Here is a 25,798-nt window from a genome sequence, read left to right on the forward strand (position 1 = left end):
GAAGCTGTTTTGGACAACTTTTCTTTCCTTCATGCCAAACACTTGGCAGACCTCCGTGCAACGTCCAGAACACGATGGGAGATGTTTTCTGTGCTCCCGCAGGTTTTCCTTGCCAGACAGAGTGGAAAAGCTTTCTGCTAGGAGGTAGACCACAAAAGACGCTAAAGACGAAGGTACGATGCTCTCCGGAGCTAAGCGCCGCTGCCGGGCTTCTTTCGGCAGAAGCGGCGCTAAGAGAGCACTGTGAGCGGTACAATCGTCTTTGCGCGAAGAAGCCGCTTCTTCGGCTCCGGGAGCCGGAGAGAGCGGCAGCATCGGAAAGGTGAAGAAGGAAGCTGTACAACACTGGGATTGTGTGCGCAGCTTGCCAACTGATAGAAAACAGTACCTTACCACTTTCCTGACGTTTCCAATCACATGAATATTCGATTGGAAGCTGTTTTGGACAGCTTTTCTTTCCTTCATGCCAAACACTTGGCAGACCTCCGTGCAACGTCCAGAACACGATGGGAGATGTTTTCTGTGCTCCCGCAGGTTTTCCTTGCCAGACAGAGTGGAAAAGCTTTCTGCTAGGATGTAGACCACAAAAGACGCTAAAGACGAAGGTACGATGCTCTCCGGAGCTAAGAGCCGCTCCCGGGCTTCTTTCGGCAGAAGCGGCGCTAAGAGAGCACTGTGAGCGGTACAATCGTCTTTGCGCGAAGAAGCCGTTTCTTCGGCTCCGGGAGCCGGAGTGAGCGGCAGCATCGCAAAGGTGAAGAAGGAAGCTGTACAACACTGGGATTGTGTGCGCAGCTTGCCAACTGATAGAAAACAGTACCTTACCACTTTCCTGACGTTTCCAATCACATGAATATGCCATTGGAAGCTGTTTTGGACAACTTTTCTTTCCTTCATGCCAAACACTTGGCAGACCTCCGTGCAACGTCTAGAGCACGATGGGAGATGTTTTCTGTGCTCCCGCAGGTTTTCCTTGCCAGACAGAGTTGAAAAGCTTTCTGCTAGGATGTAGACCACAAAAGACGCTAAAGACGAAGTTACGATGCTCTCCGGAGCTAAGCGCCGCTCCCGGGCTTCTTTCGGCAGAAGCGGCGCTAAGAGAGCACTGTGAGCGGTACAATCGTCTTTGCGCGAAGAACCCGCTTCTTCGGCTCCGGGAGCCGGAGAGAGCGGCAGCATCGGAAAGGTGAAGAAGGAAGCTGTACAACACTGGGATTGTGTGCGCAGCTTGCCAACTGATAGAAAACAGTACCTTAGCACTTTCCTGACGTTTCCAATCACATGAATATTCGATTGGAAGCTGTTTTGGACAACTTTTCTTTCCTTCATGCCAAACACTTGGCAGACTTCCGTGCAACGTCCAGAACACGATGGGAGATGTTTTCTGTGCTCCCGCAGGTTTTCCTTGCCAGACAGAGTGGAAAAGCTTTCTGCTAGGATGTAGACCACAAAAGACGCTAAAGACAAAGGTACGATGCTCTCCGGAGCTAAGAGCCGCTCCCGGGCTTCTTTCGGCAGAAGCGGCGCTAAGAGAGCACTGTGAGCGGTACAATCGTCTTTGCGCGAAGAAGCCGCTTCTTCGGCTCCGGGAGCCGGAGAGAGCGGCAGCATCGGAAAGGTGAAGAAGGAAGCTGCACAACACTGGGATTGTGTGCGCAGCTTGCCAACTGATAGAAAACAGTACCTTACCACTTTCCTGACGTTTCCAATCACATGAATATTCGATTGGAAGCTGTTTTGGACAACTTTTCTTTCCTTCATGCCAAACACTTGGCAGACATCCGTGCAACGTCCAGAACACGATGGGAGATGTTTTCTGTGCTCCCGCAGGTTTTCCTTGCCAGACAGAGTGGAAAAGCTTTCTGCTAGGATGTAGACCACAAAAGACGCTAAAGACGAAGGTACGATGCTCTCCGGAGCTAAGAGCCGCTCCCGGGCTTCTTTCGGCAGAAGCGGCGCTAAGAGAGCACTGTGAGCGGTACAATGGTCTTTGCGCGAAGAAGCCGCTTCTTCGGCTCCGGGAGCCGGAGAGAGCGGCAGCATCGGAAAGGTGAAGAAGGAAGCTGTACAACACTGGGATTGTGTGCGCAGCTTGCCAACTGATAGAAAACAGTACCTTACCACTTTCCTGACGTTTCCAATCACATGAATATTCGATTGGAAGCTGTTTTGGACAACTTTTCTTTCCTTCATGCCAAACACTTGGCAGACCTCCGTGCAACGTCCAGAACACGATGGGAGATGTTTTCTGTGCTCCCGCAGGTTTTCCTTGCCAGACAGAGTGCAAAAGCTTTCTGCTAGGATGTAGACCACAAAAGACGCTAAAGACGAAGGTACGATGCTCTCCGGAGCTAAGAGCCGCTCCCGGGCTTCTTTCGGCAGAAGCGGCGCTAAGAGAGCACTGTGAGCGGTACAATGGTCTTTGCGCGAAGAAGCCGCTTCTTCGGCTCCGGGAGCCGGAGAGAGCGGCAGCATCGGAAAGGTGAAGAAGGAAGCTGTACAACACTGGGATTGTGTGCGCAGCTTGCCAACTGATAGAAAACAGTACCTTACCACTTTCCTGACGTTTCCAATCTTATGAATATGCCATTGGAAGCTGTTTTGGACAACTTTTCTTTCCTTCACGCCAAACACTTGTCAGACCTCCGTGCAACGTCTAGAGCACGATGGGAGATGTTTTCTGTGCTCCCGCAGGTTTTCCTTGCCAGACAGAGTGGAAAAGCTTTCTGCTAGGATGTAGACCACAAAAGACGCTAAAGACGAAGGTACGATGCTCTCCGGAGCTAAGCGCCGCTCCCGGGCTTCTTTCGGCAGAAGCGGCGCTAAGAGAGCACTGTGAGCGGTACAATCGTCTTTGCGCGAAGAAGCCGCTTCTTCGGCTCCGGGAGCCGGAGAGAGCGGCAGCATCGGAAAGGTGAAGAAGGAAGCTGCACAACACTGGGATTGTGTGCGCAGCTTGCCAACTGATAGAAAACAGTACCTTACCACTTTCCTGACGTTTCCAATCACATGAATATTCGATTGGAAGCTGTTTTGGACAACTTTTCTTTTCTTCATGCCAAACACTTGGCAGACCTCCGTGCAACGTCCAGAACACGATGGGAGATGTTTTCTGTGCTCCCGCAGGTTTTCCTTGCCAGACAGAGTGGAAAAGCTTTCTGCTAGGATGTAGACCACAAAAGACGCTAAAGACGAAGGTACGATGCTCTCCGGAGCTAAGAGCCGCTCCCGGGCTTCTTTCGGCAGAAGCGGCGCTAAGAGAGCACTGTGAGCGGTACAATGGTCTTTGCGCGAAGAAGCCGCTTCTTCGGCTCCGGGAGCCGGAGAGAGCGGCAGCATCGGAAAGGTGAAGAAGGAAGCTGTACAACACTGGGATTGTGTGCGCAGCTTGCCAACTGATAGAAAACAGTACCTTACCACTTTCCTGACGTTTCCAATCACATGAATATGCCATTGGAAGCTGTTTTGGACAACTTTTCTTTCCTTCACGCCAAACACTTGTCAGACCTCCGTGCAACGTCTAGAGCACGATGGGAGATGTTTTCTGTGCTCCCGCAGGTTTTCCTTGCCAGACAGAGTGGAAAAGCTTTCTGCTAGGATGTAGACCACAAAAGACGCTAAAGACGAAGGTACGATGCTCTCCGGAGCTAAGCGCCGCTCCCGGGCTTCTTTCGGCAGAAGCGGCGCTAAGAGAGCACTGTGAGCGGTACAATCGTCTTTGCGCGAAGAAGCCGCTTCTTCGGCTCCGGGAGCCGGAGAAAGCTGCAGCATCGGAAAGGTGAAGAAGGAAGCTGTACAACACTGGGATTGTGTGCGCAGCTTGCCAACTGATAGAAAACAGTACCTTACACTTTCCTGACGTTTCCAATCACATGAATATTCGATTGGAAGCTGTTTTGGACAACTTTTCTTTCCTTCATGCCAAACACTTGGCAGACCTCCGTGCAACGTCCAGAACACGATGGGAGATGTCCTCTGTGCTCCCGCAGGTTTTCCTTGCCAGACAGAGTGGAAAAGCTTTCTGCTAGGATGTAGACCACAAAAGACGCTAAAGACGAAGTTACGATGCTCTCCGGAGCTAAGAGCCGCTCCCGGGCTTCTTTCGGCAGAAGCGGCGCTAAGAGAGCACTGTGAGCGGTACAATCGTCTTTGCGCGAAGAAGCCGCTTCTTCGGCTCCGGGAACCGGAGAGAGCGGCAGCATCGGAATGGTGAAGAAGGAAGCTGTACAACACTGGGATTGTGTGCGCAGCTTGCCAACTGATAGAAAACAGTACCTTACCACTTTCCTGACGTTTCCAATCACATGAATATTCGATTGGAAGCTGTTTTGGACAACTTTTCTTTCCTTCATGCCAAACACTTGGCAGACCTCCGTGCAACGTCCAGAACACGATGGGAGATGTTTTCTGTGCTCCCGCAGGTTTTCCTTGCCAGACAGAGTGGAAAAGCTTTCTGCTAGGATGTAGACTACAAAAGACGCTAAAGACGAAGGTACGATGCTCTCCGGAGCTAAGCGCCGCTCCCGGGCTTCCTTCGGCAGAAGTTGCGCTAAGAGAGCACTGTGAGCGGTACAATCGTCTTTGCGCGAAGAAGCCGCTTCTTCGGCTCCGGGAGCCGGAGAGAGCGGCAGCATCGGAAAGGTGAAGAAGGAAGCTGTACAACACTGGGATTGTGTGCGCAGCTTGCCAACTGATAGAAAACAGTACCTTACACTTTCCTGACGTTTCCAATCACATGAATATTCGATTGGAAGCTGTTTTGGACAACTTTTCTTTCCTTCATGCCAAACACTTGGCAGACCTCCGTGCAACGTTTAGAACACGATGGGAGATGTTCTCTGTGCTCCCGCAGGTTTTCCTTGCCAGACAGAGTGGAAAAGCTTTCTGCTAGGATGTAGACCACAAAAGACGCAAAAGACGAAGTTGCGATGCTCTCCGGAGCTAAGCGCCGCTCCCGGGCTTCTTTCGGCAGAAGCGGCGCTAAGAGAGCACTGTGAGCGGTACAATCGTCTTTGCGCGAAGAAGCCGCTTCTTCGGCTCCGGGAGCCGGAGAGAGCGGCAGCATCGGAAAGGTGAAGAAGGAAGCTGTACAACACTGGGATTGTGTGCGCAGCTTGCCAACTGATAGAAAACAGTACCTTACACTTTCCTGACGTTTCCAATCACATGAATATTCGATTGGAAGCTGTTTTGGACAACTTTTCTTTCCTTCATGCCAAACACTTGGCAGACCTCCGTGCAACGTCTAGAACATGATGGGAGATGTTTTCTGTGCTCCCGCAGGTTTTCCTTGCCAGACAGAGTGGAAAAGCTTTCTGCTAGGATGTAGACCACAAAAGACGCTAAAGACGAAGGTACGATGCTGTCCGGAGCTAATAGCCGCTCCCGGGCTTCTTTCGGCAGAAGCAGCGCTAAGAGAGCACTGTGAGTGGTACAATCGTCTTTGCGCGAAGAAGCCGCTTCTTCGGCTCCGGGAGCCGGAGAGAACGGCAGCATCGGAAAGGTGAAGAAGGAAGCTGTACAACACTGGGATTGTGTGCGCAGCCTGCCAACTGATAGAAAACAGTACCTTACCACTTTCCTGACGTTTCCAATCACATGAATATTCGATTGGAAGCTGTTTTGGACAACTTTTCTTTCCTTCATGCCAAACACTTGGCAGACCTCCGTGCAACGTCCAGAACTCGATGGGAGATGTTTTCTGTGCTCCCGCAGGTTTTCCTTGCCAGACAGAGTGGAAAAGCTTTCTGCTAGGATGTAGACCACAAAAGACGCTAAAGACGAAGGTAAGATGCTCTCCGGAGCTAAGAGCCGCTCCCGGGCTTCTTTCGGCAGAAGCGGCGCTAAGAGAGCACTGTGAGCGGTACAATCGTCTTTGCGCGAAGAAGCGTCTTCTTAGGCTCCGGGAGCCGGAGAGAGCGGCAGCATCGGAAAGGTGAAGAAGGAAGCTGTACAACACTGGGATTGTGTGCGCAGCTTGCCAACTGATAGAAAACAGTACCTTACACTTTCCTGACGTTTCCAATCACATGAATATTCGATTGGAAGCTGTTTTGGACAACTTTTCTTTCCTTCATGCCAAACACTTGGCAGACCTCCGTGCAACGTCCAGAACACGATGGGAGATGTCCTCTGTGCTCCCGCAGGTTTTCCTTGCCAGACAGAGTGGAAAAGCTTTCTGCTAGGATGTAGACCACAAAAGACGCTAAAGACGAAGTTACGATGCTCTCCGGAGCTAAGCGCCGCTCCCGGGCTTCTTTCGGCAGAAGCGGCGCTAAGAGAGCACTGTGAGCGGTACAATCGTCTTTGCGCGAAGAAGCGGCTTCTTAGGCTCCGGGAGCCGGAGAGAGCGGCAGCATCGGAAAGGTGAAGAAGGAAGCTGTACAACACTGGGATTGTGTGCGCAGCTTGCCAACTGATAGAAAACAGTACCTTACACTTTCCTGACGTTTCCAATCACATGAATATTCGATTGGAAGCTGTTTTGGACAACTTTTCTTTCCTTCATGCCAAACACTTGGCAGACCTCCGTGCAACGTCCAGAACACGTTGGGAGATGTTTTCTGTGCTCCCGCAGGTTTTCCTTGCCAGACAGAGTGGAAAAGCTTTCTGCTAGGATGTAGACCACAAAAGACGCTAAAGACGAAGGTACGATGCTCTCCGGAGCTAAGCGCCGCTCCCGGGCTTCTTTTGGCAGAAGCGGCGCTAAGAGAGCACTGTGAGCGATACAATCGTCTTTGCGCGAAGAAGCCTCTTCTTCGGCTCCGGGAGCCGGAGAGAGCGGCAGCATCGGAAAGGTGAAGAAGGAAGCTGTACAACACTGGGATTGTGTGCGCAGCTTGCCAACTGATAGAAAACAGTACCTTAGCACTTTCCTGAGGTTTCCAATCACATGAATATTCGATTGGAAGCTGTTTTGGACAACTTTTCTTTCCTTCATGCCAAACACTTGGCAGACCTCCGTGCAACGTCCAGAAGACGATGGGAGATGTTTTCTGTGCTCCCGCAGGTTTTCCTTGCCAGACAGAGTGGAAAAGCTTTCTGCTAGGATGTAGACCACAAAAGACGCTAAAGACGAAGGTACGATGCTCTCCGGAGCTAAGAGCCGCTCCCGGGCTTCTTTCGGCAGAAGCGGCGCTAAGAGAGCACTGTGAGCGGTACAATCGTCTTTGCGCGAAGAAGCCGCTTCTTCGGCTCCGGGAGCCGGAGAGAGCGGCAGCATCGGAAAGGTGAAGAAGGAAGCTGTACAACACTGGGATTGTGTGCGCAGCTTGCCAACTGATAGAAAACAGTACCTTACACTTTCCTGACGTTTCCAATCACATGAATATTCGATTGGAAGCTGTTTTGGACAACTTTTCTTTCCTTCATGCCAAACACTTGGCAGACCTCCGTGCAACGTCCAGAACACGATGGGAGATGTTTTCTGTGCTCCCGCAGGTTTTCCTTGCCAGACAGAGTGGAAAAGCTTTCTGCTAGGATGTAGACCACAAAAGACGCTAAAGACGAAGTTACGATGCTCTCCGGAGCTAAGCGCCGCTCCCGGGCTTCTTTCGGCAGAAGCGGCGCTAAGAGAGCACTGTGAGCGGTACAATCGTCTTTGCGCGAAGAAGCCGCTTCTTCGGCTCCGGGAGCCGGAGAGAGCGGCAGCATCGGAAAGGTGAAGAAGGAAGCTGTACAACACTGGGATTGTGTGCGCAGCTTGCCAACTGATAGAAAACAGTACCTTACACTTTCCTGACGTTTCCAATCACATGAATATTCGATTGGAAGCTGTTTTGGACAACTTTTCTTTCCTTCATGCCAAACACTTGGCAGACCTCCGTGCAACGTCCAGAACACAATGGGAGATGTTTTCTGTGCTCCCACAGGTTTTCCTTGCCAGACAGAGTGGAAAAGCTTTCTGCTAGGATGTAGACCACAAAAGACGCTAAAGACGAAGGTACGATGCTCTCCGGAGCTAAGCGCCGCTCCCGGGCTTCTTTCGGCAGAAGCGGCGCTAAGAGAGCACTGTGAGCGGTACAATCGTCTTTGCGCGAAGAAGCCTCTTCTTCGGCTCCGGGAGCCGGAGAGAGCGGCAGCATCGGAAAGGTGAAGAAGGAAGCTGTACAACACTGGGATTGTGTGCGCAGCTTGCCAACTGATAGAAAACAGTACCTTACACTTTCCTGACGTTTCCAATCACATGAATATTCGATTGGAAGCTGTTTTGGACAACTTTTCTTTCCTTCATGCCAAACACTTGGCAGACCTCCGTGCAACGTCCAGAACACGATGGGAGATGTTTTCTGTGCTCCCGCAGGTTTTCCTTGCCAGACAGAGTGGAAAAGCTTTCTGCTAGGATGTAGACCACAAAAGACGCTAAAGACGAAGGTAAGATGCTCTCCGGAGCTAAGAGCCGCTCCCGGGATTTTTTCGGCAGAAGCGGCGCTAAGAGAGCACTGTGAGCGGTACAATCGTCTTTGCGCGAAGAAGCGTCTTCTTAGGCTCCGGGAGCCGGAGAGAGCGGCAGCATCGGAAAGGTGAAGAAGGAAGCTGTACAACACTGGGATTGTGTGCGCAGCTTGCCAACTGATAGAAAACAGTACCTTACACTTTCCTGACGTTTCCAATCACATGAATATTCGATTGGAAGCTGTTTTGGACAACTTTTCTTTCCTTCATGCCAAACACTTGGCAGACCTCCGTGCAACGTCCAGAACACGATGGGAGATGTCCTCTGTGCTCCCGCAGGTTTTCCTTGCCAGACAGAGTGGAAAAGCTTTCTGCTAGGATGTAGACCACAAAAGACGCTAAAGACGAAGTTACGATGCTCTCCGGAGCTAAGCGCCGCTCCCGGGCTTCTTTCGGCAGAAGCGGCGCTAAGAGAGCACTGTGAGCGGTACAATCGTCTTTGCGCGAAGAAGCCGCTTCTTCGGCTCCGGGAGCCGGAGAGAGCGGCAGCATCGGAAAGGTGAAGAAGGAAGCTGTACAACACTGGGATTGTGTGCGCAGCTTGCCAACTGATAGAAAACAGTACCTTACACTTTCCTGACGTTTCCAATCACATGAATATTCGATTGGAAGCTGTTTTGGACAACTTTTCTTTCCTTCATGCCAAACACTTGGCAGACCTCCGTGCAACGTCCAGAACACGATGGGAGATGTTTTCTGTGCTCCCGCAGGTTTTCCTTGCCAGACAGAGTGGAAAAGCTTTCTGCTAGGATGTAGACCACAAAAGACGCTAAAGACGAAGTTACGATGCTCTCCGGAGCTAAGCGCCGCTCCCGGGCTTCTTTCGGCAGAATCGGCGCTAAGAGAGCACTGTGAGCGGTACAATCGTCTTTGCGCGAAGAAGCGTCTTCTTAGGCTCCGGGAGCCGGAGAGAGCGGCAGCATCGGAAAGGTGAAGAAGGAAGCTGTACAACACTGGGATTGTGTGCGCAGCTTGCCAACTGATAGAAAACAGTACCTTACACTTTCCTGACGTTTCCAATCACATGAATATTCGATTGGAAGCTGTTTTAGACAACTTTTCTTTCCTTCATGCCAAACACTTGGCAGACCTCCGTGCAACGTTTAGAACACGATGGGAGATGTTTTCTGTGCTCCCGCAGGTTTTCCTTGCCAGACAGAGTGGAAAAGCTTTCTGCTAGGATGTAGACCACAAAAGACGCTAAAGACGAAGTTACGATGCTCTCCGGAGCTAAGCGCCGCTCCCGGGCTTCTTTCGGCAGAAGCGGCGCTAAGAGAGCACTGTGAGCGGTACAATCGTCTTTGCGCGAAGAAGCCGCTTCTTCGGCTCCGGGAGCCGGAGAGAGCGGCAGCATCGGAAAGGTGAAGAAGGAAGCTGTACAACACTGGGATTGTGTGCGCAGCTTGCCAACTGATAGAAAACAGTACCTTACCACTTTCCTGACGTTTCCAATCACATGAATATTCGATTGGAAGCTGTTTTGGACAACTTTTCTTTCCTTCATGCCAAACACTTGGCAGACCTCCGTGCAACGTCCAGAACACGATGGGAGATGTTTTCTGTGCTCCCGCAGGTTTTCCTTGCCAGACAGAGTGGAAAAGCTTTCTGCTAGGATGTAGACCACAAAAGACGCTAAAGACGAAGGTACGATGCTCTCCGGAGCTAAGAGCCGCTCCCGGGCTTCTTTCGGCAGAAGCGGCGCTAAGAGAGCACTGTGAGCGGTACAATCGTCTTTGCGCGAAGAAGCCGCTTCTTCGGCTCCGGGAGCCGGAGAGAGCGGCAGCATCGGAAAGGTGAAGAAGGAAGCTGTACAACACTGGGATTGTGTGCGCAGCTTGCCAACTGATAGAAAACAGTACCTTACACTTTCCTGACGTTTCCAATCACATGAATATTCGATTGGAAGCTGTTTTGGACAACTTTTCTTTCCTTCATGCCAAACACTTGGCAGACCTCCGTGCAACGTCCAGAACACGATGGGAGATGTCCTCTGTGCTCCCGCAGGTTTTCCTTGCCAGACAGAGTGGAAAAGCTTTCTGCTAGGATGTAGACCACAAAAGACGCTAAAGACGAAGTTACGATGCTCTCCGGAGCTAAGCGCCGCTCCCGGGCTTCTTTCGGCAGAAGCGGCGCTAAGAGAGCACTGTGAGCGGTACAATCGTCTTTGCGCGAAGAAGCCGCTTCTTCGGCTCCGGGAGCCGGAGAGAGCGGCAGCATCGGAAAGGTGAAGAAGGAAGCTGTACAACACTGGGATTGTGTGCGCAGCTTGCCAACTGATAGAAAACAGTACCTTACACTTTCCTGACGTTTCCAATCACATGAATATTCGATTGGAAGCTGTTTTGGACAACTTTTCTTTCCTTCATGCCAAACACTTGGCAGACCTCCGTGCAACGTCCAGAACACAATGGGAGATGTTTTCTGTGCTCCCGCAGGTTTTCCTTGCCAGACAGAGTGGAAAAGCTTTCTGCTAGGATGTAGACCACAAAAGACGCTAAAGACGAAGTTACGATGCTCTCCGGAGCTAAGCGCCGCTCCCGGGCTTCTTTCGGCAGAAGCGGCGCTAAGAGAGCACTGTGAGCGATACAATCGTCTTTGCGCGAAGAAGCCGCTTCTTCGGCTCCGGGAGCCGGAGAGAGCGGCAGCATCGGAAAGGTGAAGAAGGAAGCTGTACAACACTGGGATTGTGTGCGCAGCTTGCCAACTGATAGAAAACAGTACCTTACACTTTCCTGACGTTTCCAATCACATGAATATTCGATTGGAAGCTGTTTTGGACAACTTTTCTTTCCTTCATGCCAAACACTTGGCAGACCTCCGTGCAACGTTTAGAACACGATGGGAGATGTTTTCTGTGCTCCCGCAGGTTTTCCTTGCCAGACAGAGTGGAAAAGCTTTCTGCTAGGATGTAGACCACAAAAGACGCTAAAGACGAAGGTAAGATGCTCTCCGGAGCTAAGAGCCGCTCCCGGGCTTCTTTCGGCAGAAGCGGCGCTAAGAGAGCACTGTGAGCGGTACAATCGTCTTTGCGCGAAGAAGCGTCTTCTTAGGCTCCGGGAGCCGGAGAGAGCGGCAGCATCGGAAAGGTGAAGAAGGAAGCTGTACAACACTGGGATTGTGTGCGCAGCTTGCCAACTGATAGAAAACAGTACCTTACACTTTCCTGACGTTTCCAATCACATGAATATTCGATTGGAAGCTGTTTTGGACAACTTTTCTTTCCTTCATGCCAAACACTTGGCAGACCTCCGTGCAACGTCCAGAACACGATGGGAGATGTCCTCTGTGCTCCCGCAGGTTTTCCTTGCCAGACAGAGTGGAAAAGCTTTCTGCTAGGATGTAGACCACAAAAGACGCTAAAGACGAAGTTACGATGCTCTCCGGAGCTAAGCGCCGCTCCCGGGCTTCTTTCGGCGGAAGCGGCGCTAAGAGAGCACTGTGAGCGGTACAATCGTCTTTGCGCGAAGAAGCCGCTTCTTCGGCTCCGGGAGCCGGAGAGAGCGGCAGCATCGGAAAGGTGAAGAAGGAAGCTGTACAACACTGGGATTGCGTGCGCAGCTTGCCAACTGATAGAAAACAGTACCTTACACTTTCCTGACGTTTCCAATCACATGAATATTCGATTGGAAGCTGTTTTGGACAACTTTTCTTTCCTTCATGCCAAACACTTGGCAGACCTCCGTGCAACGTCCAGAACACGTTGGGAGATGTTTTCTGTGCTCCCGCAGGTTTTCCTTGCCAGACAGAGTGGAAAAGCTTTCTGCTAGGATGTAGACCACAAAAGACGCTAAAGACGAAGGTACGATGCTCTCCGGAGCTAAGCGCCGATCCCGGGCTTCTTTCGGCAGAAGCGGCGCTAAGAGAGCACTGTGAGCGATACAATCGTCTTTGCGCGAAGAAGCCTCTTCTTCGGCTCCGGGAGCCGGAGAGAGCGGCAGCATCGGAAAGGTGAAGAAGGAAGCTGTACAACACTGGGATTGTGTGCGCAGCTTGCCAACTGATAGAAAACAGTACCTTACACTTTCCTGACGTTTCCAATCACATGAATATTCGATTGGAAGCTGTTTTGGACAACTTTTCTTTCCTTCATGCCAAACACTTGGCAGACCTCCGTGCAACGTTTAGAACACGATGGGATATGTTCTCTGTGCTCCCGCAGGTTTTCCTTGCCAGACAGAGTGGAAAAGCTTTCTGCTAGGATGTAGACCACAAAAGACGCTAAAGACGAAGTTACGATGCTCTCCGGAGCTAAGCGCCGCTCCCGGGCTTCTTTCGGCAGAAGCGGCGCTAAGAGAGCACTGTGAGCGGTACAATGGTCTTTGCGCGAAGAAGCCGCTTCTTCGGCTCCGGGAGCCGGAGAGAGCGGCAGCATCGGAAAGGTGAAGAAGGAAGCTGTACAACACTGGGATTGTGTGCGCAGCTTGCCAACTGATAGAAAACAGTACCTTACCACTTTCCTGACGTTTCCAATCACATGAATATTCGATTGGAAGCTGTTTTGGACAACTTTTCTTTCCTTCATGCCAAACACTTGGCAGACCTCCGTGCAACGTCCAGAACACGATGGGAGATGTTTGCTGTGCTCCCGCAGGTTTTCCTTGCCAGACAGAGTGGAAAAGCTTTCTGCTAGGATGTAGACTACAAAAGACGCTAAAGACGAAGGTACGATGCTCTCCGGAGCTAAGCGCCGCTCCCGGGCTTCCTTCGGCAGAAGTTGCGCTAAGAGAGCACTGTGAGCGGTACAATCGTCTTTGCGCGAAGAAGCCGCTTCTTCGGCTCCGGGAGCCGGAGAGAGCGGCAGCATCGGAAAGGTGAAGAAGGAAGCTGTACAACACTGGGATTGTGTGCGCAGCTTGCCAACTGATAGAAAACAGTACCTTACACTTTCCTGACGTTTCCAATCACATGAATATTCGATTGGAAGCTGTTTTGGACAACTTTTCTTTCCTTCATGCCAAACACTTGGCAGACCTCCGTGCAACGTTTAGAACACGATGGGAGATGTTCTCTGTGCTCCCGCAGGTTTTCCTTGCCAGACAGAGTGGAAAAGCTTTCTGCTAGGATGTAGACCACAAAAGACGCTAAAGACGAAGTTGCGATGCTCTCCGGAGCTAAGCGCCGCTCCCGGGCTTCTTTCGGCAGAAGCGGCGCTAAGAGAGCACTGTGAGCGGTACAATCGTCTTTGCGCGAAGAAGCCGCTTCTTCGGCTCCGGGAGCCGGAGAGAGCGGCAGCATCGGAAAGGTGAAGAAGGAAGCTGTACAACACTGGGATTGTGTGCGCAGCTTGCCAACTGATAGAAAACAGTACCTTACACTTTCCTGACGTTTCCAATCACATGAATATGCCATTGGAAGCTGTTTTGGACAACTTTTCTTTCCTTCATGCCAAACACTTGGCAGACCTCCGTGCAACGTCTAGAACATGATGGGAGATGTTTTCTGTGCTCCCGCAGGTTTTCCTTGCCAGACAGAGTGGAAAAGCTTTCTGCTAGGATGTAGACCACAAAAGACGCTAAAGACGAAGGTACGATGCTGTCCGGAGCTAAGAGCCGCTCCCGGGCTTCTTTCGGCAGAAGCAGCGCTAAGAGAGCACTGTGAGTGGTACAATCGTCTTTGCGCGAAGAAGCCGCTTCTTCGGCTCCGGGAGCCGGAGAGAACGGCAGCATCGGAAAGGTGAAGAAGGAAGCTGTACAACACTGGGATTGTGTGCGCAGCCTGCCAACTGATAGAAAACAGTACCTTACCACTTTCCTGACGTTTCCAATCACATGAATATTCGATTGGAAGCTGTTTTGGACAACTTTTCTTTCCTTCATGCCAAACACTTGGCAGACCTCCGTGCAACGTCCAGAACACGATGGGAGATGTTTTCTGTGCTCCCGCAGGTTTTCCTTGCCAGACAGAGTGGAAAAGCTTTCTGCTAGGATGTAGACCACAAAAGACGCTAAAGACGAAGGTAAGATGCTCTCCGGAGCTAAGAGCCGCTCCCGGGCTTCTTTCGGCAGAAGCGGCGCTAAGAGAGCACTGTGAGCGGTACAATCGTCTTTGCGCGAAGAAGCGTCTTCTTAGGCTCCGGGAGCCGGAGAGAGCGGCAGCATCGGAAAGGTGAAGAAGGAAGCTGTACAACACTGGGATTGTGTGCGCAGCTTGCCAACTGATAGAAAACAGTACCTTACACTTTCCTGACGTTTCCAATCACATGAATATTCGATTGGAAGCTGTTTTGGACAACTTTTCTTTCCTTCATGCCAAACACTTGGCAGACCTCCGTGCAACGTCCAGAACACGATGGGAGATGTCCTCTGTGCTCCCGCAGGTTTTCCTTGCCAGACAGAGTGGAAAAGCTTTCTGCTAGGATGTAGACCACAAAAGACGCTAAAGACGAAGTTACGATGCTCTCCGGAGCTAAGCGCCGCTCCCGGGCTTCTTTCGGCAGAAGCGGCGCTAAGAGAGCACTGTGAGCGGTACAATCGTCTTTGCGCGAAGAAGCGGCTTCTTCGGCTCCGGGAGCCGGAGAGAGCGGCAGCATCGGAAAGGTGAAGAAGGAAGCTGTACAACACTGGGATTGTGTGCGCAGTTTGCCAACTGATAGAAAACAGTACCTTACACTTTCCTGACGTTTCCAATCACATGAATATTCGATTGGAAGCTGTTTTGGACAACTTTTCTTTCCTTCATGCCAAACACTTGGCAGACCTCCGTGCAACGTCCAGAACACGTTGGGAGATGTTTTCTGTGCTCCCGCAGGTTTTCCTTGCCAGACAGAGTGGAAAAGCTTTCTGCTAGGATGTAGACCACAAAAGACGCTAAAGACGAAGGTACGATGCTCTCCGGAGCTAAGCGCCGCTCCCGGGCTTCTTTTGGCAGAAGCGGCGCTAAGAGAGCACTGTGAGCGATACAATCGTCTTTGCGCGAAGAAGCCTCTTCTTCGGCTCCGGGAGCCGGAGAGAGCGGCAGCATCGGAAAGGTGAAGAAGGAAGCTGTACAACACTGGGATTGTGTGCGCAGCTTGCCAACTGATAGAAAACAGTACCTTAGCACTTTCCTGACGTTTCCAATCACATGAATATTCGATTGGAAGCTGTTTTGGACAACTTTTCTTTCCTTCATGCCAAACACTTGGCAGACCTCCGTGCAACGTTTAGAAAACGATGGGATATGTTCTCTGTGCTCCCGCAGGTTTTCCTTGCCAGACAGAGTGGAAAAGCTTTCTGCTAGGATGTAGACCACAAAAGACGCTAAAGACGAAGTTACGATGCTCTCCGGAGCTAAGCGCCGCTCCCGGGCTTCTTTCGGCAGAAGCGGCGCTAAGAGAGCACTGTGAGCGGTACAATCGTCTTTGCGCGAAGAAGCCGCTTCTTCGGCTCCGGGAGCCGGAGAGAGCGGCAGCATCGGAAAGGTGAAGAAGGAAGCTGTACAACACTGGGATTGTGTGCGCAGCTTGCCAACTGATAGAAAACAGTACCTTACTACTTTCCTGACGTTTCCAATCACATGAATATGCGATTGGAAGCTGTTTTGGACAACTTTTCTTTCCTTCATGCCAAACACTTGGCAGACCTCCGTGCAACGTCCAGAACACGATGGGAGATGTTTTCTGTGCTCCCGCAGGTTTTCCTTGCCAGACAGAGTGGAAAAGCTTTCTGCTAGGATGTAGACCACAAAAGACGCTAAAGACGAAGGTACGATGCTCTCCGGAGCTAAGAGCCGCTCCCGGGCTTCTTTCGGCAGAAGCGGCGCTAAGAGAGCACTGTGAGCGGTACAATCGTCTTTGCGCGAAGAAGCCGCTTCTTCGGCTCCGGGAGCCGGAGAGAGCGGCAGCATCGGAAAGGTGAAGAAGGAAGCTGTACAACACTGGGATTGTGTGCGCAGCTTGCCAACTGATAGAAAACAGTACCTTACACTTTCCTGACGTTTCCAATCACATGAATATTCGATTGGAAGCTGTTTTGGACAACTTTTCTTTCCTTCATGCCAAACACTTGGCAGACCTCCGTGCAACGTCCAGAACACGATGGGAGATGTTTTCTGTGCTCCCGCAGGTTTTCCTTGCCAGACAGAGTGGAAAAGCTTTCTGCTAGGATGTAGACCACAAAAGACGCTAAAGACGAAGTTACGATGCTCTCCGGAGCTAAGCGCCGCTCCCGGGCTTCTTTCGGCAGAAGCGGCGCTAAGAGAGCACTGTGAGCGGTACAATCGTCTTTGCGCGAAGAAGCGTCTTCTTAGGCTCTGGGAGCCGGAGAGAGCGGCAGCATCGGAAAGGTGAAGAAGGAAGCTGTACAACACTGGGATTGTGTGCGCAGCTTGCCAACTGATAGAAAACAGTACCTTACACTTTCCTGACGTTTCCAATCACATGAATATTCGATTGGAAGCTGTTTTGGACAACTTTTCTTTCCTTCATGCCAAACACTTGGCAGACCTCCGTGCAACGTTTAGAACACGATGGGAGATGTTTTCTGTGCTCCCGCAGGTTTTCCTTGCCAGACAGAGTGGAAAAGCTTTCTGCTAGGATGTAGACCACAAAAGACGCTAAAGACGAAGTTACGATGCTCTCCGGAGCTAAGCGCCGCTCCCGGGCTTCTTTCGGCAGAAGCGGCGCTAAGAGAGCACTGTGAGCGGTACAATCGTCTTTGCGCGAAGAAGCCGCTTCTTCGGCTCCGGGAGCCGGAGAGAGCGGCAGCATCGGAAAGGTGAAGAAGGAAGCTGTACAACACTGGGATTGTGTGCGCAGCTTGCCAACTGATAGAAAACAGTACCTTACCACTTTCCTGACGTTTCCAATCACATGAATATTCGATTGGAAGCTGTTTTGGACAACTTTTCTTTCCTTCATGCCAAACACTTGGCAGACCTCCGTGCAACGTCCAGAACACGATGGGAGATGTTTTCTGTGCTCCCGCAGGTTTTCCTTGCCAGACAGAGTGGAAAAGCTTTCTGCTAGGATGTAGACCACAAAAGACGCTAAAGACGAAGGTACGATGCTCTCCGGAGCTAAGAGCCGCTCCCGGGCTTCTTTCGGCAGAAGCGGCGCTAAGAGAGCACTGTGAGCGGTACAATCGTCTTTGCGCGAAGAAGCCGCTTCTTCGGCTCCGGGAGCCGGAGAGAGCGGCAGCATCGGAAAGGTGAAGAAGGAAGCTGTACAACACTGGGATTGTGTGCGCAGCTTGCCAACTGATAGAAAACAGTACCTTACACTTTCCTGACGTTTCCAATCACATGAATATTCGATTGGAAGCTGTTTTGGACAACTTTTCTTTCCTTCATGCCAAACACTTGGCAGACCTCCGTGCAACGTCCAGAACACGATGGGAGATGTCCTCTGTGCTCCCGCAGGTTTTCCTTGCCAGACAGAGTGGAAAAGCTTTCTGCTAGGATGTAGACCACAAAAGACGCTAAAGACGAAGTTACGATGCTCTCCGGAGCTAAGCGCCGCTCCCGGGCTTCTTTCGGCAGAAGCGGCGCTAAGAGAGCACTGTGAGCGGTACAATCGTCTTTGCGCGAAGAAGCCGCTTCTTCGGCTCCGGGAGCCGGAGAGAGCGGCAGCATCGGAAAGGTGAAGAAGGAAGCTGTACAACACTGGGATTGTGTGCGCAGCTTGCCAACTGATAGAAAACAGTACCTTACACTTTCCTGACGTTTCCAATCACATGAATATTCGATTGGAAGCTGTTTTGGACAACTTTTCTTTCCTTCATGCCAAACACTTGGCAGACCTCCGTGCAACGTCCAGAACACAATGGGAGATGTTTTCTGTGCTCCCGCAGGTTTTCCTTGCCAGACAGAGTGGAAAAGCTTTCTGCTAGGATGTAGACCACAAAAGACGCTAAAGACGAAGTTACGATGCTCTCCGGAGCTAAGCGCCGCTCCCGGGCTTCTTTCGGCAGAAGCGGCGCTAAGAGAGCACTGTGAGCGATACAATCGTCTTTGCGCGAAGAAGCCGCTTCTTCGGCTCCGGGAGCCGGAGAGAGCGGCAGCATCGGAAAGGTGAAGAAGGAAGCTGTACAACACTGGGATTGTGTGCGCAGCTTGCCAACTGATAGAAAACAGTACCTTACACTTTCCTGACGTTTCCAATCACATGAATATTCGATTGGAAGCTGTTTTGGACAACTTTTCTTTCCTTCATGCCAAACACTTGGCAGACCTCCGTGCAACTTCCAGAACACGATGGGAGATGTTTTCTGTGCTCCCGCAGGTTTTCCTTGCCAGACAGAGTGGAAAAGCTTTCTGCTAGGATGTAGACCACAAAAGACGCTAAAGACGAAGGTAAGATGCTCTCCGGAGCTAAGAGCCGCTCCCGGGCTTCTTTCGGCAGAAGCGGCGCTAAGAGAGCACTGTGAGCGGTACAATCGTCTTTGCGCGAAGAAGCGTCTTCTTAGGCTCCGGGAGCCGGAGAGAGCGGCAGCATCGGAAAGGTGAAGAAGGAAGCTGTACAACACTGGGATTGTGTGCGCAGCTTGCCAACTGATAGAAAACAGTACCTTACACTTTCCTGACGTTTCCAATCACATGAATATTCGATTGGAAGCTGTTTTGGACAACTTTTCTTTCCTTCATGCCAAACACTTGGCAGACCTCCGTGCAACGTCCAGAACACGATGGGAGATGTCCTCTGTGCTCCCGCAGGTTTTCCTTGCCAGACAGAGTGGAAAAGCTTTCTGCTAGGATGTAGACCACAAAAGACGCTAAAGACGAAGTTACGATGCTCTCCGGAGCTAAGCGCCGCTCCCGGGCTTCTTTCGGCGGAAGCGGCGCTAAGAGAGCACTGTGAGCGGTACAATCGTCTTTGCGCGAAGAAGCCGCTTCTTCGGCTCCGGGAGCCGGAGAGAGCGGCAGCATCGGAAAGGTGAAGAAGGAAGCTGTACAACACTGGGATTGCGTGCGCAGCTTGCCAACTGATAGAAAACAGTACCTTACACTTTCCTGACGTTTCCAATCACATGAATATTCGATTGGAAGCTGTTTTGGACAACTTTTCTTTCCTTCATGCCAAACACTTGGCAGACCTCCGTGCAACGTCCAGAACACGTTGGGAGATGTTTTCTGTGCTCCCGCAGGTTTTCCTTGCCAGACAGAGTGGAAAAGCTTTCTGCTAGGATGTAGACCACAAAAGACGCTAAAGACGAAGGTACGATGCTCTCCGGAGCTAAGCGCCGATCCCGGGCTTCTTTCGGCAGAAGCGGCGCTAAGAGAGCACTGTGAGCGATACAATCGTCTTTGCGCGAAGAAGCCTCTTCTTCGGCTCCGGGAGCCGGAGAGAGCGGCAGCATCGGAAAGGTGAAGAAGGAAGCTGTACAACACTGGGATTGTGTGCGCAGCTTGCCAACTGATAGAAAACAGTACCTTACACTTTCCTGACGTTTCCAATCACATGAATATTCGATTGGAAGCTGTTTTGGACAACTTTTCTTTCCTTCATGCCAAACACTTGGCAGACCTCCGTGCAACGTTTAGAACACGATGGGATATGTTCTCTGTGCTCCCGCAGGTTTTCCTTGCCAGACAGAGTGGAAAAGCTTTCTGCTAGGATGTAGACCACAAAAGACGCTAAAGACGAAGTTACGATGCTCTCCGGAGCTAAGCGCCGCTCCCGGGCTTCTTTCGGCAGAAGCGGCGCTAAGAGAGCACTGTGAGCGGTACAATGGTCTTTGCGCGAAGAAGCCGCTTCTTCGGCTCCGGGAGCCGGAGAGAGCGGCAGCATCGGAAAGGTGAAGAAGGAAGCTGTACAACACTGGGATTGTGTGCGCAGCTTGCCAACTGATAGAAAACAGTACCTTACCACTTTCCTGACGTTTCCAATCACATGAATATTCGATTGGAAGCTGTTTTGGACAACTTTTCTTTCCTTCATGCCAAACACTTGGCAGACCTCCGTGCAACGTCCAGAACACGATGGGAGATGTTTGCTGTGCTCCCGCAGGTTTTCCTTGCCAGACAGAGTGGAAAAGCTTTCTGCTAGGATGTAGACTACAAAAGACGCTAAAGACGAAGGTACGATGCTCTCCGGAGCTAAGCGCCGCTCCCGGGCTTCCTTCGGCAGAAGTTGCGCTAAGAGAGCACTGTGAGCGGTACAATCGTCTTTGCGCGAAGAAGCCGCTTCTTCGGCTCCGGGAGCCGGAGAGAGCGGCAGCATCGGAAAGGTGAAGAAGGAAGCTGTACAACACTGGGATTGTGTGCGCAGCTTGCCAACTGATAGAAAACAGTACCTTACACTTTCCTGACGTTTCCAATCACATGAATATTCGATTGGAAGCTGTTTTGGACAACTTTTCTTTCCTTCATGCCAAACACTTGGCAGACCTCCGTGCAACGTTTAGAACACGATGGGAGATGTTCTCTGTGCTCCCGCAGGTTTTCCTTGCCAGACAGAGTGGAAAAGCTTTCTGCTAGGATGTAGACCACAAAAGACGCTAAAGACGAAGTTGCGATGCTCTCCGGAGCTAAGCGCCGCTCCCGGGCTTCTTTCGGCAGAAGCGGCGCTAAGAGAGCACTGTGAGCGGTACAATCGTCTTTGCGCGAAGAAGCCGCTTCTTCGGCTCCGGGAGCCGGAGAGAGCGGCAGCATCGGAAAGGTGAAGAAGGAAGCTGTACAACACTGGGATTGTGTGCGCAGCTTGCCAACTGATAGAAAACAGTACCTTACACTTTCCTGACGTTTCCAATCACATGAATATGCCATTGGAAGCTGTTTTGGACAACTTTTCTTTCCTTCATGCCAAACACTTGGCAGACCTCCGTGCAACGTCTAGAACATGATGGGAGATGTTTTCTGTGCTCCCGCAGGTTTTCCTTGCCAGACAGAGTGGAAAAGCTTTCTGCTAGGATGTAGACCACAAAAGACGCTAAAGACGAAGGTACGATGCTGTCCGGAGCTAAGAGCCGCTCCCGGGCTTCTTTCGGCAGAAGCAGCGCTAAGAGAGCACTGTGAGTGGTACAATCGTCTTTGCGCGAAGAAGCCGCTTCTTCGGCTCCGGGAGCCGGAGAGAACGGCAGCATCGGAAAGGTGAAGAAGGAAGCTGTACAACACTGGGATTGTGTGCGCAGCCTGCCAACTGATAGAAAACAGTACCTTACCACTTTCCTGACGTTTCCAATCACATGAATATTCGATTGGAAGCTGTTTTGGACAACTTTTCTTTCCTTCATGCCAAACACTTGGCAGACCTCCGTGCAACGTCCAGAACACGATGGGAGATGTTTTCTGTGCTCCCGCAGGTTTTCCTTGCCAGACAGAGTGGAAAAGCTTTCTGCTAGGATGTAGACCACAAAAGACGCTAAAGACGAAGGTAAGATGCTCTCCGGAGCTAAGAGCCGCTCCCGGGCTTCTTTCGGCAGAAGCGGCGCTAAGAGAGCACTGTGAGCGGTACAATCGTCTTTGCGCGAAGAAGCGTCTTCTTAGGCTCCGGGAGCCGGAGAGAGCGGCAGCATCGGAAAGGTGAAGAAGGAAGCTGTACAACACTGGGATTGTGTGCGCAGCTTGCCAACTGATAGAAAACAGTACCTTACACTTTCCTGACGTTTCCAATCACATGAATATTCGATTGGAAGCTGTTTTGGACAACTTTTCTTTCCTTCATGCCAAACACTTGGCAGACCTCCGTGCAACGTCCAGAACACGATGGGAGATGTCCTCTGTGCTCCCGCAGGTTTTCCTTGCCAGACAGAGTGGAAAAGCTTTCTGCTAGGATGTAGACCACAAAAGACGCTAAAGACGAAGTTACGATGCTCTCCGGAGCTAAGCGCCGCTCCCGGGCTTCTTTCGGCAGAAGCGGCGCTAAGAGAGCACTGTGAGCGGTACAATCGTCTTTGCGCGAAGAAGCGGCTTCTTCGGCTCCGGGAGCCGGAGAGAGCGGCAGCATCGGAAAGGTGAAGAAGGAAGCTGTACAACACTGGGATTGTGTGCGCAGTTTGCCAACTGATAGAAAACAGTACCTTACACTTTCCTGACGTTTCCAATCACATGAATATTCGATTGGAAGCTGTTTTGGACAACTTTTCTTTCCTTCATGCCAAACACTTGGCAGACCTCCGTGCAACGTCCAGAACACGTTGGGAGATGTTTTCTGTGCTCCCGCAGGTTTTCCTTGCCAGACAGAGTGGAAAAGCTTTCTGCTAGGATGTAGACCACAAAAGACGCTAAAGACGAAGGTACGATGCTCTCCGGAGCTAAGCGCCGCTCCCGGGCTTCTTTTGGCAGAAGCGGCGCTAAGAGAGCACTGTGAGCGATACAATCGTCTTTGCGCGAAGAAGCCTCTTCTTCGGCTCCGGGAGCCGGAGAGAGCGGCAGCATCGGAAAGGTGAAGAAGGAAGCTGTACAACACTGGGATTGTGTGCGCAGCTTGCCAACTGATAGAAAACAGTACCTTAGCACTTTCCTGACGTTTCCAATCACATGAATATTCGATTGGAAGCTGTTTTGGACAACTTTTCTTTCCTTCATGCCAAACACTTGGCAGACCTCCGTGCAACGTTTAGAACACGATGGGATATGTTCTCTGTGCTCCCGCAGGTTTTCCTTGCCAGACAGAGTGGAAAAGCTTTCTGCTAGGATGTAGACCACAAAAGACGCTAAAGACGAAGTTACGATGCTCTCCGGAGCTAAGCGCCGCTCCCGGGCTTCTTTCGGCAGAAGCGGCGCTAAGAGAGCACTGTGAGCGGTACAATCGTCTTTGCGCGAAGAAGCCGCTTCTTCGGCTCCGGGAGCCGGAGAGAGCGGCAGCATCGGAAAGGTGAAGAAGGAAGCTGTACAACACTGGGATTGTGTGCGCAGCTTGCCAACTGATAGAAAACAGTACCTTACTACTTTCCTGACGTTTCCAATCACATGAATATGCGATTGGAAGCTGTTTTGGACAACTTTTCTTTCCTTCATGCCAAACACTTGGCAGACCTCCGTGCAACGTCCAGAACACGATGGGAGATGTTTTCTGTGCTCCCGCAGGTTTTCCTTGCCAGACAGAGTGGAAAAGCTTTCTGCTAGGATGTAGACCACAAAAGACGCTAAAGACGAAGGTACGATGCTCTCCGGAGCTAAGAGCCGCTCCCGGGCTTCTTTCGGCAGAAGCGGCGCTAAGAGAGCACTGTGAGCGGTACAATCGTCTTTGCGCGAAGAAGCCGCTTCTTCGGCTCCGGGAGCCGGAGAGAGCGGCAGCATCGGAAAGGTGAAGAAGGAAGCTGTACAACACTGGGATTGTGTGCGCAGCTTGCCAACTGATAGAAAACAGTACCTTACACTTTCCTGACGTTTCCAATCACATGAATATTCGATTGGAAGCTGTTTTGGACAACTTTTCTTTCCTTCATGCCAAACACTTGGCAGACCTCCGTGCAACGTCCAGAACACGATGGGAGATGTTTTCTGTGCTCCCGCAGGTTTTCCTTGCCAGACAGAGTGGAAAAGCTTTCTGCTAGGATGTAGACCACAAAAGACGCTAAAGACAAAGTTACGATGCTCTCCGGAGCTAAGCGCCGCTCCCGGGCTTCTTTCGGCAGAAGCGGCGCTAAGAGAGCACTGTGAGCGGTACAATCGTCTTTGCGCGAAGAAGCCGCTTCTTCGGCTCCGGGAGCCGGAGAGAGCGGCAGCATCGGAAAGGTGAAGAAGGAAGCTGTACAACACTGGGATTGTGTGCGGAGCTTGCCAACTGATAGAAAACAGTACCTTACACTTTCCTGACGTTTCCAATCACATGAATATTCGATTGGAAGCTGTTTTGGACAACTTTTCTTTCCTTCATGCCAAACACTTGGCAGACCTCCGTGCAACGTCCAGAACACAATGGGAGATGTTTTCTGTGCTCCCGCAGGTTTTCCTTGCCAGACAGAGTGGAAAAGCTTTCTGCTAGGATGTAGACCACAAAAGACGCTAAAGACGAAGGTACGATGCTCTCCGGAGCTAAGCGCCGCTCCCGGGCTTCTTTCGGCAGAAGCGGCGCTAAGAGAGCACTGTGAGCGGTACAATCGTCTTTGCGCGAAGAAGCCTCTTCTTCGGCTCCGGGAGCCGGAGAGAGCGGCAGCATCGGAAAGGTGAAGAAGGAAGCTGTACAACACTGGGATTGTGTGCGCAGCTTGCCAACTGATAGAAAACAGTACCTTACACTTTCCTGACGTTTCCAATCACATGAATATTCGATTGGAAGCTGTTTTGGACAACTTTTCTTTCCTTCATGCCAAACACTTGGCAGACCTCCGTGCAACGTCCAGAACACGATGGGAGATGTTTTCTGTGCTCCCGCAGGTTTTCCTTGCCAGACAGAGTGGAAAAGCTTTCTGCTAGGATGTAGACCACAAAAGACGCTAAAGACGAAGGTAAGATGCTCTCCGGAGCTAAGAGCCGCTCCCGGGATTTTTTCGGCAGAAGCGGCGCTAAGAGAGCACTGTGAGCGGTACAATCGTCTTTGCGCGAAGAAGCGTCTTCTTAGGCTCCGGGAGCCGGAGAGAGCGGCAGCATCGGAAAGGTGAAGAAGGAAGCTGTACAACACTGGGATTGTGTGCGCAGCTTGCCAACTGATAGAAAACAGTACCTTACACTTTCCTGACGTTTCCAATCACATGAATATTCGATTGGAAGCTGTTTTGGACAACTTTTCTTTCCTTCATGCCAAACACTTGGCAGATTTCCGTGCAACGTCCAGAACACGATGGGAGATGTCCTCTGTGCTCCCGCAGGTTTTCCTTGCCAGACAGAGTGGAAAAGCTTTCTGCTAGGATGTAGACCACAAAAGACGCTAAAGACGAAGTTACGATGCTCTCCGGAGCTAAGCGCCGCTCCCGGGCTTCTTTCGGCAGAAGCGGCGCTAAGAGAGCACTGTGAGCGGTACAATCGTCTTTGCGCGAAGAAGCGGCTTCTTCGGCTCCGGGAGCCGGAGAGAGCGGCAGCATCGGAAAGGTGAAGAAGGAAGCTGTACAACACTGGGATTGTGTGCGCAGCTTGCCAACTGATAGAAAACAGTACCTTACACTTTCCTGACGTTTCCAATCACATGAATATGCGATTGGAAGCTGTTTTGGACAACTTTTCTTTCCTTCATGCCAAACACTTGGCAGACCTCCGTGCAACGTCCAGAACACGATGGGAGATGTTTTCTGTGCTCCCGCAGGTTTTCCTTGCCAGACAGAGTGGAAAAGCTTTCTGCTAGGATGTAGACCACAAAAGACGCTAAAGACGAAGTTACGATGCTCTCCGGAGCTAAGCGCCGCTCCCGGGCTTCTTTCGGCAGAAGCGGCGCTAAGAGAGCACTGTGAGCGGTACAATCGTCTTTGCGCGAAGAAGCGTCTTCTTAGGCTCCGGGAGCCGGAGAGAGCGGCAGCATCGGAAAGGTGAAGAAGGAAGCTGTACAACACTG

Source organism: Ammospiza caudacuta, chromosome 6, assembly GCF_027887145.1.
Source record: "Ammospiza caudacuta isolate bAmmCau1 chromosome 6, bAmmCau1.pri, whole genome shotgun sequence".
Lineage (NCBI taxonomy): Eukaryota > Metazoa > Chordata > Aves > Passeriformes > Passerellidae > Ammospiza > Ammospiza caudacuta.